Raw genomic sequence first — 12719 nt, forward strand, 5'->3', positions numbered from 1 at the left:
GAAAACCTAGAAAACATTTTTATTGTAAATTTAGAACAGATATAGAATTTGTGATTAATTGTTGGTTAACTAGTGAAGTCATGGGATTAATTACAATAAAAAATATATTAAGCGCCTGACAAGCCTAAATAAAAACAATATATTAAAAATAAGGGGCGTTTAATCATAATATAATATAATCATAATCGCATGCTAATTTTATATCTGTTATTAATGTACAATAAAAAAAAATAGGTTTTCATAAAAAATGAAATGAAATGAAAAATTGTTAAACTAATAGAAATAGTTCACATGAATTTTTGACGTCTATAGTCGTCAATGGCAGTGAATGAGTTCAAATGAATCCGATTAATCGATTGAATAATGGATAGATGAATCAATTCCAAAAATATTCCATAGTGACAACACACATATTTATGATGATCAATACAACAGATTTCCTTTTCGAATCCGATCCCGGGTACGCAATACGTTTTGTGCAAATGCTGTCTGATAAATCGGAGAAATCGATCAATAAAAGCCCAATTTCATCCATTTCTACATTTAAACGCATTTTTTTTTTTTGGGTCGACGCCTGCAGCAGCGTAGGACGGCGCCAGCGACGTCAATCCCCCGCCAGCAGCATCACCCGACGCCGTGCTCGGGTCACGCGCGCGCCCGCCTCATCGTAAACGCCTCGTATTGTTTGCGCGTTGCGGTTCAACCTGAAATGTTTCGCAACGTTTGCCGCGTTGCCACATCTCCTTCTTGTTTTCCCGTCACCCAGCACGACAACGTCGACTGTTTGTGCAGACCGAAACCGAGCGACTTGCAGGGCGGCGTGCCGATCCGCTCGCGCATGATGTACGTTCCCAACGGAAGAAAAATAAATAAATAAATAAATAAAAAACCGAGCACGGATCATTTCGGAAAGCTCGGGAAACGTGCAAGCTGTCGTTCGGACGATTTGCATTATTCGGTTTTGACTTAAGCATAGAATGAGTCAACAGTTTTTTCCAAAAATCCGACTTCAAGCTGTTAATAGGCAATCGCACGTTAAACAAAATAAAGAGAATGACAATGCACATAGCCTCTGTTAGCTTAATGCTAACACATAATGGGAAGCGTCATAGACCGGCTAATAGAGGTAAGCCTTTCTTTTTTTCAAACGTTCAAAAGGGGATTTTATCTCCAAAATGCATTTTCCTTGAAAAATGAGGATTGGTTAGAAAAAAATAATAATAATAAAAAGAGGGGGGGGGGGGAATTTTTAAATCTGAATCTGTAGGTGCCAAAACGTGAGGATGCGGGGATCCACTGTATAACGATACTCACAGGCAGATATTCTTTCGGAATAATCCTAATCGGAATTGTTGACTTTTATTTTGAAATTTTGGAAAAAAAAAGTAGTAGTATGTTTTATTAAAAAAAATACAGTCAACATAGTGTCAAAATACTGATATTTATTATAAGAATAAAAAACACATGACAGTATTTTCCTGGAATCAGTGATCGGGTAAATTACTGTAATCAATAATAATAATAAAAAAATTACAGTAATTAATTGGATATACATTTTCAGTATTATACTTTAAATCAGTGGTTCTCAAACGGGGGGTCCGTGTACCCTTGGTGGTACGTGAGATATTAAAATATATTTCAAAAGTATATATCAATATTTCAGGAAAAAATATAAGTTCATAAAATGAATTTTATATTCAGAAGGGTATTCAATTTCAGTGTCCTGAAAATCTAGCATCTCCCCCATACCAGAATGGTTTGACCCAATTTGTCGTATCTCGAATCATCAGTTGAAAACTTTATTTAAAAATCGTTTTTTTAATATTTTTTTTATTACTATGATCCCAAAGGAGGACACTTAATGTTAATCATTTTTATGTGCACAAATTAGTATTTATAATTCAATTAATTATTTATTTATTTTGTTGTTGTTATATATATATTTTTTCAAAACCACAGTATATACCTCAAATAGAGTATCAAAAGTATCAAGTTTTTAATTTGAGTTTTAATTCTAGAGCGTGACGATCTGCTATCAAAAAAAAAATGGACGTTTCGGTATCAATCAATACATCACTCGTATGCAACACAATTCCCTGCTGGATTGTATTATTTGCTATGAATTTATTCTTATTATGATTATCACGAATGGAAGTATGCATCCGCACAAACTCAAGTTTTGGTCATCGTCCCGCAAGTTGGTGCGCTCGCTGGTCGCGAATTGCGTCATGGCATCATCGGGCATATTTCTCTCATGCATACCGACCTCGTATTTTTTCCTGCCACCTGCGAGTGAGTCATCCCGCGCATCTGGAGCACAAGAAGCTCCTGCAAACTTTTAACCCCGAGAACCTTTTGATCGTAATCATAATCGTTTTGAAAATAATCGTGAATCACCCGCGCATTGAAAAACACGCTCGCCTTTGAACACGCTGGCGCGTCATTGTCAATAAAGAAAGATAAAAATGATGATGATTATATTAATAGTAGTAATAATTATGTCATTACGAGCTCGGAGTTGGTTATTGATGCATTGTTCACAAAGTGTAAGCAAAAGACATTTGAATAAACTCGGTTGCCGTGCCGTTGGGGGTTCTTTTATAAAAAAAATTAACTCTTAAAAATGTTGGTAAAAGTTAACATATGATGGTAAGCATAAAACTTTGGAGTGGTCTTTAGGAACGCGTATTAGTACGAAAAGCCAAATTGTTTACTATCACGTTATAATGTGATGAATAAATAACAATTAAAGTGATCCATTTCACGCTTTAACACGATAACTTTCACATGTCGTCGTCTCGTGGCAAAGTTCATTATTATGTTAAAATGTGATGAAGGTTCACGAAGGTGATGAGTTTCATGTTTTAACGCGATCGGTTATCGAGTTATAACACGGTAAGTTTCACGTTTTAATGTACGGTTATCATGCTTGAATGTGACAAGTTTCATTTTTTACCTTTTATCACATAATGATACATTTCACATTATAATATGTAGGCTGGGTTAAAAAAATCGAATAATCGGCATTGAATCGATTTTTATTTTCAATATCGATTCACAAAACCATGAATCTATTTAATTGTTTTTCCCCATAAATTCTTAAAAAAAAATTTTTTTTGTATCTTACTGTTTTCTTGAAATTTACTGTTCACATGATAGTAAAAGTATTTTCTTACATTTATGGAAGAACTGACCTATTGCACTTTAAGACAATTCAGAATCTTTTTCATTTATATTTACAATTATTGAATTAGAATTATGAAAATATTTTCAGCACAATCTTGCTGATGACAATCTCAACACGCGTTACTGCCGTTAATTAAAAAAAAATAAATAATAATTTGACCAGTTACTGTCTCCGCATAATTTACTTTATTATTAAAATTTAATATTTGTGGAGTTTTTATCATGTCCTTGACATTTAAGAAGAATTGATGCTCCATAATTATTCGATATCGGATAGAACTGAAGTGAATCGAATTGTGAAAAATCCAAACAAACTGAACTCGGGTGAATCGAAATTGAATCCCAGCCATAATAATACGATAAGTTCTGTCTCATGATAACTCATTCACTCCCATAAATTCATTAAAAAAAGATTAATAAAAATTAGGGGCAAGAAGCGAATTTTTTTTAAAATTTTAATTAATCGCATGACTTCACTAGTTAACTCACGATGAATCAAAAATTGTGTATCGATATACAATACAATAAACATTTTTTTCTAGGTTAACAAAAGTGGAAACAATTTTAAACTAATAGAAATAGTTCAAATGAATTTTTGACGTCTATAGCCGTCAATGGCAGTGAATGAGTTAAAATGTTACAATAAATGGAGCGAAACCGTACGTGCCAATAACTGCGCATGTTTTATAGCACAACGAAAACGGTGTTTGAGGAATTTGAGAATTTTGCGTTCCGACCACATTTCCCACGCGTCGCGGCAAAAACACGCGCCTGTCGGTCTCGCAAGACTTTTGCGGGACTCTGGAAACAGTGAGAGAGGTCAAAGGTCAGAAGGCTCGTCAAGATAGCAAATCAAAGCCTGATGTCATGATGACTGGTGGTTATCGTCATGGCGATCATGTCATTGAGGCGGGAATGTGTTGGCAGCACATTGTGAATGCTTAGTCACGCACACGCGCGCGCGCACACGCACGCACACACCTGGCTGGTTGTTTGAAGGGCCGTCCGAGCTGACGGCGGCGGCGGCGGCGGCGGCCAAGTTCCCGGACCAAATGAGATTAGCTCGAGCGGGATACGTCGCGGAGATGTGTGCCGGGTTCTGGAGGTGAAAGGTAAAGTCACTTATCAGGAGGAGGAAAAGGAGACCCCCCCCCCCCCCCCCACACCGACCCCCTCCCCCATACACACACCTCAGGGTCCTCAATCAGAAGCTCTCAGTGGATTAGACTAATCAGCAAGGAGCAGCTGGGGGCGGCGTGCCGACGACCACTTTATCTGGCAACCCGACGCGGCGCTCCCGAACGCAGCCTACAGAAACGTTTGCAAACGTGAACTTGCCCGGCTTTGATCTTTCTTCATCATTGTGTCTTGCTTCTCTTTTTTTTTGTTTTCCCGCGACGAACGGCAGCAAAGTAATCACGCGCTCGCTTGTACGTAAGTCGAAGGTCATCTGCCGCTTGCATCTCGGGATTTTTGCTCACCAAAAACCAAACCCAAAATAAAATGGGTTGGAACATCTCGTATGTTCGGTCACTCTTAAGTCAAGATACTTAAAAATCGACTCGAGTCGTCACGTCGGTGTAAAAGCAGTGAGAGGATCCGCAGGGAAAAGAGAAAAGGTATATTTGTGAATATTTATCAGTGGCGCAGGCAGGCCCTCAGCGAGATAACAGACACTTTCACACTTGCGATTACCTCGCCACTAATCTGTTTCTTCAAGGGCCGCCGCCGCCGCCGCCGCCGCCGCCGCCGCCGCCGCCGCCGCCGCCGCCGCGGACCCTCCGCTCGCTTTCAAACCAAACTTCTTCAGACCGCTTGTTTCACCACATAATCCCCACAAACTGTTGTGCCTTTTGAAAATGAGGCAGAAAAAGCACCTGTTTAAAAGTCTCAAAGTTCTGAAGAAGAAGAAGAAAAAAAAAACAGCTAAGCGTTGGATTTGTTTATTTATTTATTAGCTCGGGAGGTTTGTGGAGGGTGATACCATTAGGATTGTGAGGGGGGGGGGGGGGGTATGTTCATGGGCAACCTTTTTCCAAACTGTTACTAATGTAAATACGTATCTGGGAATGGTGGACTCAGAATTTAATACATCCAAATATTAGCATCTAGATGCAAATTTACAGATGCTAATATTAGCAAATTTACTGCAAATCGCAGCAAAATCCCCTTTTAGTTGATCAATGTTATCTTAACTCATTCACTGCCATTGACGGCTATAGACGTAAAAAATAGTAACATTTAAGCTAACGTTAGCAATTCTTGGCAACGCTCTGGAAATGAAACTTGTTTTTTTTAACATGTCAACCAAACGTAATCATTAACAAAAATAGTGACGCTTCTTATTTGGTTGTCCTTCTATGAGCTCGTTTTACTTCCTGGTTCACGGATAACAAACAGACTCATTTGATTCTGATCTGAACAGCGAAAATAAAAGATCCTCACGTTGAATCGTTTAGTAATCGGAAGAATTTGGTAGGACTTTATACGTCTAAGTCTTGCGCTGCAGATACGAACGAGCATGTAATCGAGTAATTTTCTTGGTGGAACGAAGATCCAAACCAGCGTATTGTAAAACAATTGTTGACTTGTAACACGGCTTGTAATTGGCGAGGGAAGAAACAATAACGAGATCCGTGGCTTGGTTTGTCTCGATTCACCTTCTCGTCCCCCTCACTTTTCCGCGCGGCGCCGGAGCGCGCCGAACATTGTTATCGCCACAAAGCAGTACGCCGTCGATTACGAAGGCTAATTACATCGTCGCATACTTGATGAAGCGCGGCGGCAGAAGATGATGAGGAGCGAGATATCGCCGGCGAGATTCGCCGAGTGCAGGTGCATTCTTTGACAAAATTCAGCCCCCCCCCCTCGGAGCTCCGTTCAAAGAACTTCAAATGGCAACGTGAAATTTGGGCGGGATGTCAATCTTGAATCCGCTTGGGGAAAACGTTGCGCGAGCACGTCTGAAGAGACTGAGCAAGTTTGCCCATTTGAGTTGAAATAAGCCATTTTAAAGAAGTTGGTGCCAATTCCAAAGGTCCAAGTAGACAGTAAATTCTGTCGAGTAAAATTTGACTCTACTTAGAGTAATATTGACACTTGAAAGAGAGTTGGGGGGGGTGGGGGGGCACAGTCACAACCTTCAACTTGGAAGACTGCCACACTACCACCTGAGCTATGCCCCTCCTACTTTTGCCCGTATCCAAGAGGAGACCAAAAACGTTTAGTTACGAAGATTCTAGATAAGGTAGTGAGTTCGTTCCTTAACCCTTGAGTGACTTTTATATAAATTTTTCCAAAACCCTTTTTTTTTTTTACTCTCTTCCAAATATTACTCTAAAACGGAGTCTATTTGGTCCCACTTTAAATGGTCAAATTGACTCGACAGAATTTACTGTGTAGACATTTTGTCTGATCTTAAACAATTTTGAAAATTCAGCCTCGCACCGTTTCACTGAGCAACATGAAATTTTGGTCAACATGTCTTATCATGATTAGACCCAACAAGGCGTGTCTGAAAAGAGACTGGAAGTCTACAATTTTTTTTCTAAGATGCCATCTTAGGGAAATTTTGGCTATTTTTCCGAAGATCCGTGAAAAACAAAATCATCCGAGAGACTTTATTAATTTGCATAACAGTTGATTGGCATGTCTAGCATGAGTAGACCTACAAAAAAAAAAGAAAGAAAAGAAAATAAGCCATGCCTGCAAAACACAGGCGGGCGGCCATTTTGGTGTAAAACAGTTATTTGATGCCATTGGCTCTTTTTATTTATTCAACTGCTGAAGAAAGTTTCACACAACATGAAACTTGGTTGGCAGATCTATAACGAGTAGATCCATTAAAAAAAAAGTCTCCAGGGGGCCATCCACAAAGTCTGCCAATATGGTTAGAAGCGGCCATTTTAGGACCGTGTTGTCTATTTCCCGAGATCCTTCAAACCTAAACGAATGATTCCTACAACATTTTTCCTAAATCTGAGACTTAACAACTCCACAGGTGAGCAAAAAATACATTTTGCCATGGCAGTTCTTTTTACGGGCCTCTTTTGTCTCCGGGTAGAAAATGTCAAGGCGTAATTGATATTTCTCAGTGGGCTCGTTATCTTCCAGCCCGTGTGATCGTGCTTCTCGCTGACCTTTACGACAACACTCTTCTTCTTCTTTCTTTCTTTCTTTCTTTCTTTCTTCTTTCTCCTTCTTCTTCTCGTGCGGCTGAAAATAGCTGGACAAGAATTTGGCGGGACGGCTGCGGCATTGAAATATCACAAACCTTCATGGCTCCACCCATACTTTAACATGATTTTCACAATGAACTCATTCACTGCCATTGACGACAAAAGACGTCAAAAATTCATTCGAACTATTTCTTGTTAACAAGAGTATGAAAACCTAAAAAAAAAATGTATTGTACATTTAGAACAGATATAAAATTCCTGATTAATCTTGAGTTACCTAGTGAAGTCGTGTGATTAATTACAATAAAAAAAAAAATTCACCTTATGCCGCTAATTAAAAAAAAAAGAAGAAAAGTTACATTTTTAAATTGTAATTAATCGCATGACTTCAATGGTTAACTCACGATTAATCACAAATGTTATATCTGTTCTAAGCGTACAATAAAAAAAAAATCTAGGATTTCATGCTCTTGTTAACAAAAGTGGAAAACGTGAAACTAATAGAAATAGTTCAAATGCATTTTTGACGTCTATGTCCGTCAATGGCAGTGAATGAGTTAAACAATATAGAAAGTAGCTGTCTGGTGAACCTTGTTCAAATTTGTGAAGAGTCATCTGGATTTTCTAGGAGTTTGTTCAAGTGCGAAAACTATTAACTGCCAAATTGTGAAAAATGGTACTTTCAAACCAAAATGGCCGACTTTCTGTGCCTCTATCAGTTCTTATTTTATTTTTGCGCGTCACGTCAAGGTGAACCTACTGGTTCGTTTTAGTTTAATGGTGAAATCCCAAACTTTTACCCAAATTTTTACAATGGCTGACTACTTGAAGAATCGAATTTGATATTTTTTTGCATCCTTTCATGATGTACATGCCAGTTTCTGCGTGCTTCTATTTTTTTTAACACACTGGGAGAAATGTTGTATTTAATTGCAAATCATCCAAATTGCTGCCACCAAAAAAAATCTCAAAATTTTTCAAATTTAGTTTATTGAAATTGTTTTTATCTGTCTTCTATATCTGGTTCAAAGTAGAATTAGTTAACGCACAACTTCTGCAAATATCTCCAAAACGGCAACTTGAAACCAAAATGGCCGACGACCAGTGCAGTTTCGCAACGCAGTTTCGAGTTCCTTTTGTTGCGTCCAGTCATGATGAACACTCATCGTCAGATTTGGAAACAATGAAACACAGGGGCGGCGTTGTTTCCCGACTCTATGGGGAGCTCGACTGAACGGGTTGCCAAATGCTGCCCGGCACACGCGTACGAACGATGTAGCAAGATGACCAAAAAAAAAACAATCAAAAGAACAATCAACTCGATCTGAATCAGCAAACTTCAAAGTCTTAGAAAGTCGATGCAAAACAAACCAATCGACAATAAGCACGGGCGGGTGTCACGCTCTCCGTTAGGCTTTGATGTTGCATTTTAAACCGGCAGCTTCTCGTCAATGATTATAATTGACGGACGTTCTGAATGTCACCTACAACAAAGGCCTTCATAAATCACAGTGATAAAAAACAAGCCGCTGTGATGTTTTCCTTGGCTGCCACACAAAGCAAAAAAAAAATTAAAAAAATCACAAGGAGAGTCAGTGGGAACAGGAAGTGGGACTCATCCAAGTCCAAAAACAAACGTTTCGCAACTGAATCGCTTCTTTGTGTCACGCGTGACACACTGTACTGTTAAATACACACTGTACTGTTAAATAGGCTTTGACGTGAATAGCAAAAAATTCTCAATTATGAATGCCCTCCAAAAGTATTCAAAATGGCCTCCATTTGTAGTTTAAAAGCTAAATCTACCACTATAATGGATCCCAAAATGTAAACATAAATTTTGACTCAGCGATGCATAAATGCGCTCATTTTTCATAATGCCAAAAGTATCACGTGTTGCTTGAGTTTTTAAAAATTCAAAGTTCGAGATGACTGTTTAAATTGAATCCCGTCACGGTAACGGTATATGTTGCACAAAAAAAGAAAGCAAAGTGTACAATTTATAGACGCAACCATGAAATGAGTCCAAATGAAAACTTCATGATGAAAACTCGTACAAACAAACCCAAACAACATTACATGAATATACCTTTTTCTACTTTTCACATTAGCTTAGCAGGTTAGCATGGTTTCGCTTGGTCACTATACTCCTCATCCTCATTTTGCTATGACGAGAGTTCGAGGTGTAAAACGTGAAAGGACGACGTTTGGCCGCGCTAGCTAGCCAGCCGTTAGCTCGTAGCCGCTACCCCGAGCCCCGATTTCAGTCAAGTAGCTTGGTAGATTTTCTTTTCATTGAACCAAGGCTTGATTGATTACAAAAACTGGTTGTATGGATTGACTTGAGTTTTCTCTAACCAATGTGTGACAAATCAGTCGAAAAGAAGACGTTAAACTGCGCGGGGAGGGCAGACCAAATTGTAATTTACAAGTTGACCTAAAATAGGCACGGTGGAAATTCAAATGGAGTCAAAATGATCACTGAGTGACCGACCAGTTAATTGACTTTTCACTTTTCACAACACGGACGAGCTCTCTTTTGATGCTAAAATGATGAAGAGCTGACGTTAGCTAGATGGCGAGTCATCGTGTTTAGCTAGCTTTAGAAGTGGCTGCTACATCTTGCGATCATCCATTTGATGTATTCTTGCCTGTTCTTATGATCATTTCACTTTAGTTTAACAGTCACTCACCTTTCTTTTTTTTTCTTCTTTTTTTTTATTTTATTTTTTAAAGAGCTCAGTATTGTTCATTCGGAAATGTCATCATCATTGCTCTTTATTTATTTATTTATTTATTTATTTTTTGTGTGGGTGAGTATGTGTAGTCACTCACCTTTCTGCTGACTGGAATGACTTTATATGGAGTTTTGACTGGATATTGTAGAGGTTCTTTTTTTTTTTTCAAACCATCAGCCGGATCAAATGGGACACAGCAGCTACACAAACTTCAGCAAGTGACTTGTTTGAATTTGTTTCCCCCCGGTATTTTTTTTTTTTGTGCCACGGCACGCTAGATTTCCACGATACCCACTCGCAGCTTTTGCCCCAATGATGCGTCCCGACCCGTCCTTATCTCCCGCCAGGACCCCCGACGGCAGCGTTTTCCTCAGCTCAGGCCGCCGTAAAGTCCTTATTTAGTGGCCTTAGCCGTCGGGTCCTGCTGGCTTTGTGCCAGACCTTGGAGAGCTAAGTCGCTAATGTCGCCAATAAGCATCTTTTTAGCGCTGCTAAGAGATGGGGCTAATGCGTGAAAACATGCTGAGTGACGGGATGCTCGCATGTTTATTCAACGAGGAGAATCAACCCTGTGACTTTGATCAACTCAGGAATAATCAAACTTTTGGAGTCCGGGGGTAGACATTTTTTTTTTTTCTAGGACACCACACTCACACTCCTTACCAGTTAAACATAACCATACCATATATATCTCTGTGAATTAATGTGCAAAACATTCCAATAGAACAGTTTTAATGTGATGGTAACAAATGTAAAAAAAAAAAAAAATAAGAGAAAAAATGTGTAACATTACGAAAAATAAAGTAATCTATTTTTCAGGTAAAAAGATGTCATCTTGTCAAGCAAAGACATTTGTTGAGTTAAAAAGTCATAAATCATAATATGATTTTGTAAATTTCAAAAGATGTTATTCTCTTTTAATTCTGGAAATAAATATGCATTAATTGTCTATACTAAAAAAATATATATATTTATATTTTTTACTTGTTTACATATTTCAATATTACTATTTAGTACTGTATGAGAAAAAGTATGCATTCAAAAAATACATTTTCCTTCATGCAGTGATGTCCGATTTGTGGTGCATCACAATGACATCATCATCATCAACATCATAACTGAATCCACGAAATGTCTCATCGATCCATGCCTGAAACTGAAAAGGAAGTCCGCCATTTTAGGTCTAAGCAGCCATTTTGGAATCCTATATAGGAAATACATCGGAATGGGGCCCAATCGTAACCAAGCGTACTTGACAGATGGGCGATCCCAAATTGTCACGCTTTTGAGCCCAGGCCGTCTATTATTGGTCAAGCATGGCATCAAAAGTTTGGCAATCAATTTGAGGGTTCACAGAAAGTTTAAATATAAAATCCCTCGACAAGAATTTCACTGGTTAACACGAAATGTGGCGGTCACGTTTATCATAAAAGGATGCATGAAAATGTCTCACGTAAGCAGCCATCTTTTAACCTTTGACGCGAATTTCTCAGCTTGACACGAAATTGTGTAATAGAACCCAACTGAACAAGGAGTCGGCCATTTTTGTTTGAAGCAGCCATTTTGGGCTCGTCATTGGACAACTTCCACCGAATTGCGACGGATTCTCGCCTACGCCACCGAATGTGGGCGGAACTTAACTTTAAAAATCATTTTGAGGATTTTTAAATGACATTTCACAACAACCGGGGCGGCGCGGGGATCTTCGTAACGTCGGTGAAAATCACACGGGGGCTCGATGGCCTCACCGCGGCGTGTCATTAGCATTCATTACAGTCCCATAAGCTCGAGTAATTACAGGCCCGGGTGCAAGGGAAGAACGGCACTTTACAGCGCTTTGGTAATTTGATTTGCATCTACGCTATTAACTTCTTTTGTGTGTGTTTATGTGCCGTGGCGGAACACAAGTGCCATTTGGCTGCGGGGCTGTAAGAAGGAGGCGAGGAAAAGAGAAAGCCTTTTAAACGTCGGAGATTGAGTTGCCTTCGCTTCCAAGCGCTCAATCTGACGCTAACGCGCTCAGATTAGCGCTTTGCGACGTCCACAAATTTGGGTCAGCCGCATTGGTCGTCTCCGTCTTTTAAATCAGCTTCCAACAGTGAGAACTCCTCCATAATGCAAAAAATGTTTTGTAACACAAATTCTGTACAGTAGTTTACTGTGTTTAAAAACATTCAGTTATGGTATAACAAAATGGAGCATAAAGATTTATTTTTAAAAAAAATCTATTTTTGTACACAGCGCGTGCGCACGCAAAAAAAAGTTTCTTACCCGTGTCGGCTAAAATGGATTTTAGATTACAAACAATGTATATTATTTTTAACGGTTCACAAACTTGAAACGGTCCTGAGAACTGTCTATGTTCCCACCACATTCCTGCAACTGTTGCTCTTGCATGTTTGCTTTAGCGAAGCTGTTAGACGCCAACGCCCATCTTGTGTCGTCGCTGCGGTTGTAGCGGCGGGCCGTCGCCGCCGCCGCCTGCACCATCCAGTTCTGCAAGTGTGCGGCGAGGCCTCGGGTCGCTTGAGGTGAGTTAGTAACGCGCTACAGTCATTCGCTTACATTAACTCGTCAGCCGAGTTGAAGTGCAGCAGACTTTCGCGCGAGTGTTGAA

This window comes from Leptonotus elevatus, chromosome 11 (genome assembly GCF_054856555.1).
Source record: "Leptonotus elevatus isolate MCC_2025b chromosome 11, RoL_Lele_1.0, whole genome shotgun sequence".
Taxonomy (NCBI): domain Eukaryota; kingdom Metazoa; phylum Chordata; class Actinopteri; order Syngnathiformes; family Syngnathidae; genus Leptonotus; species Leptonotus elevatus.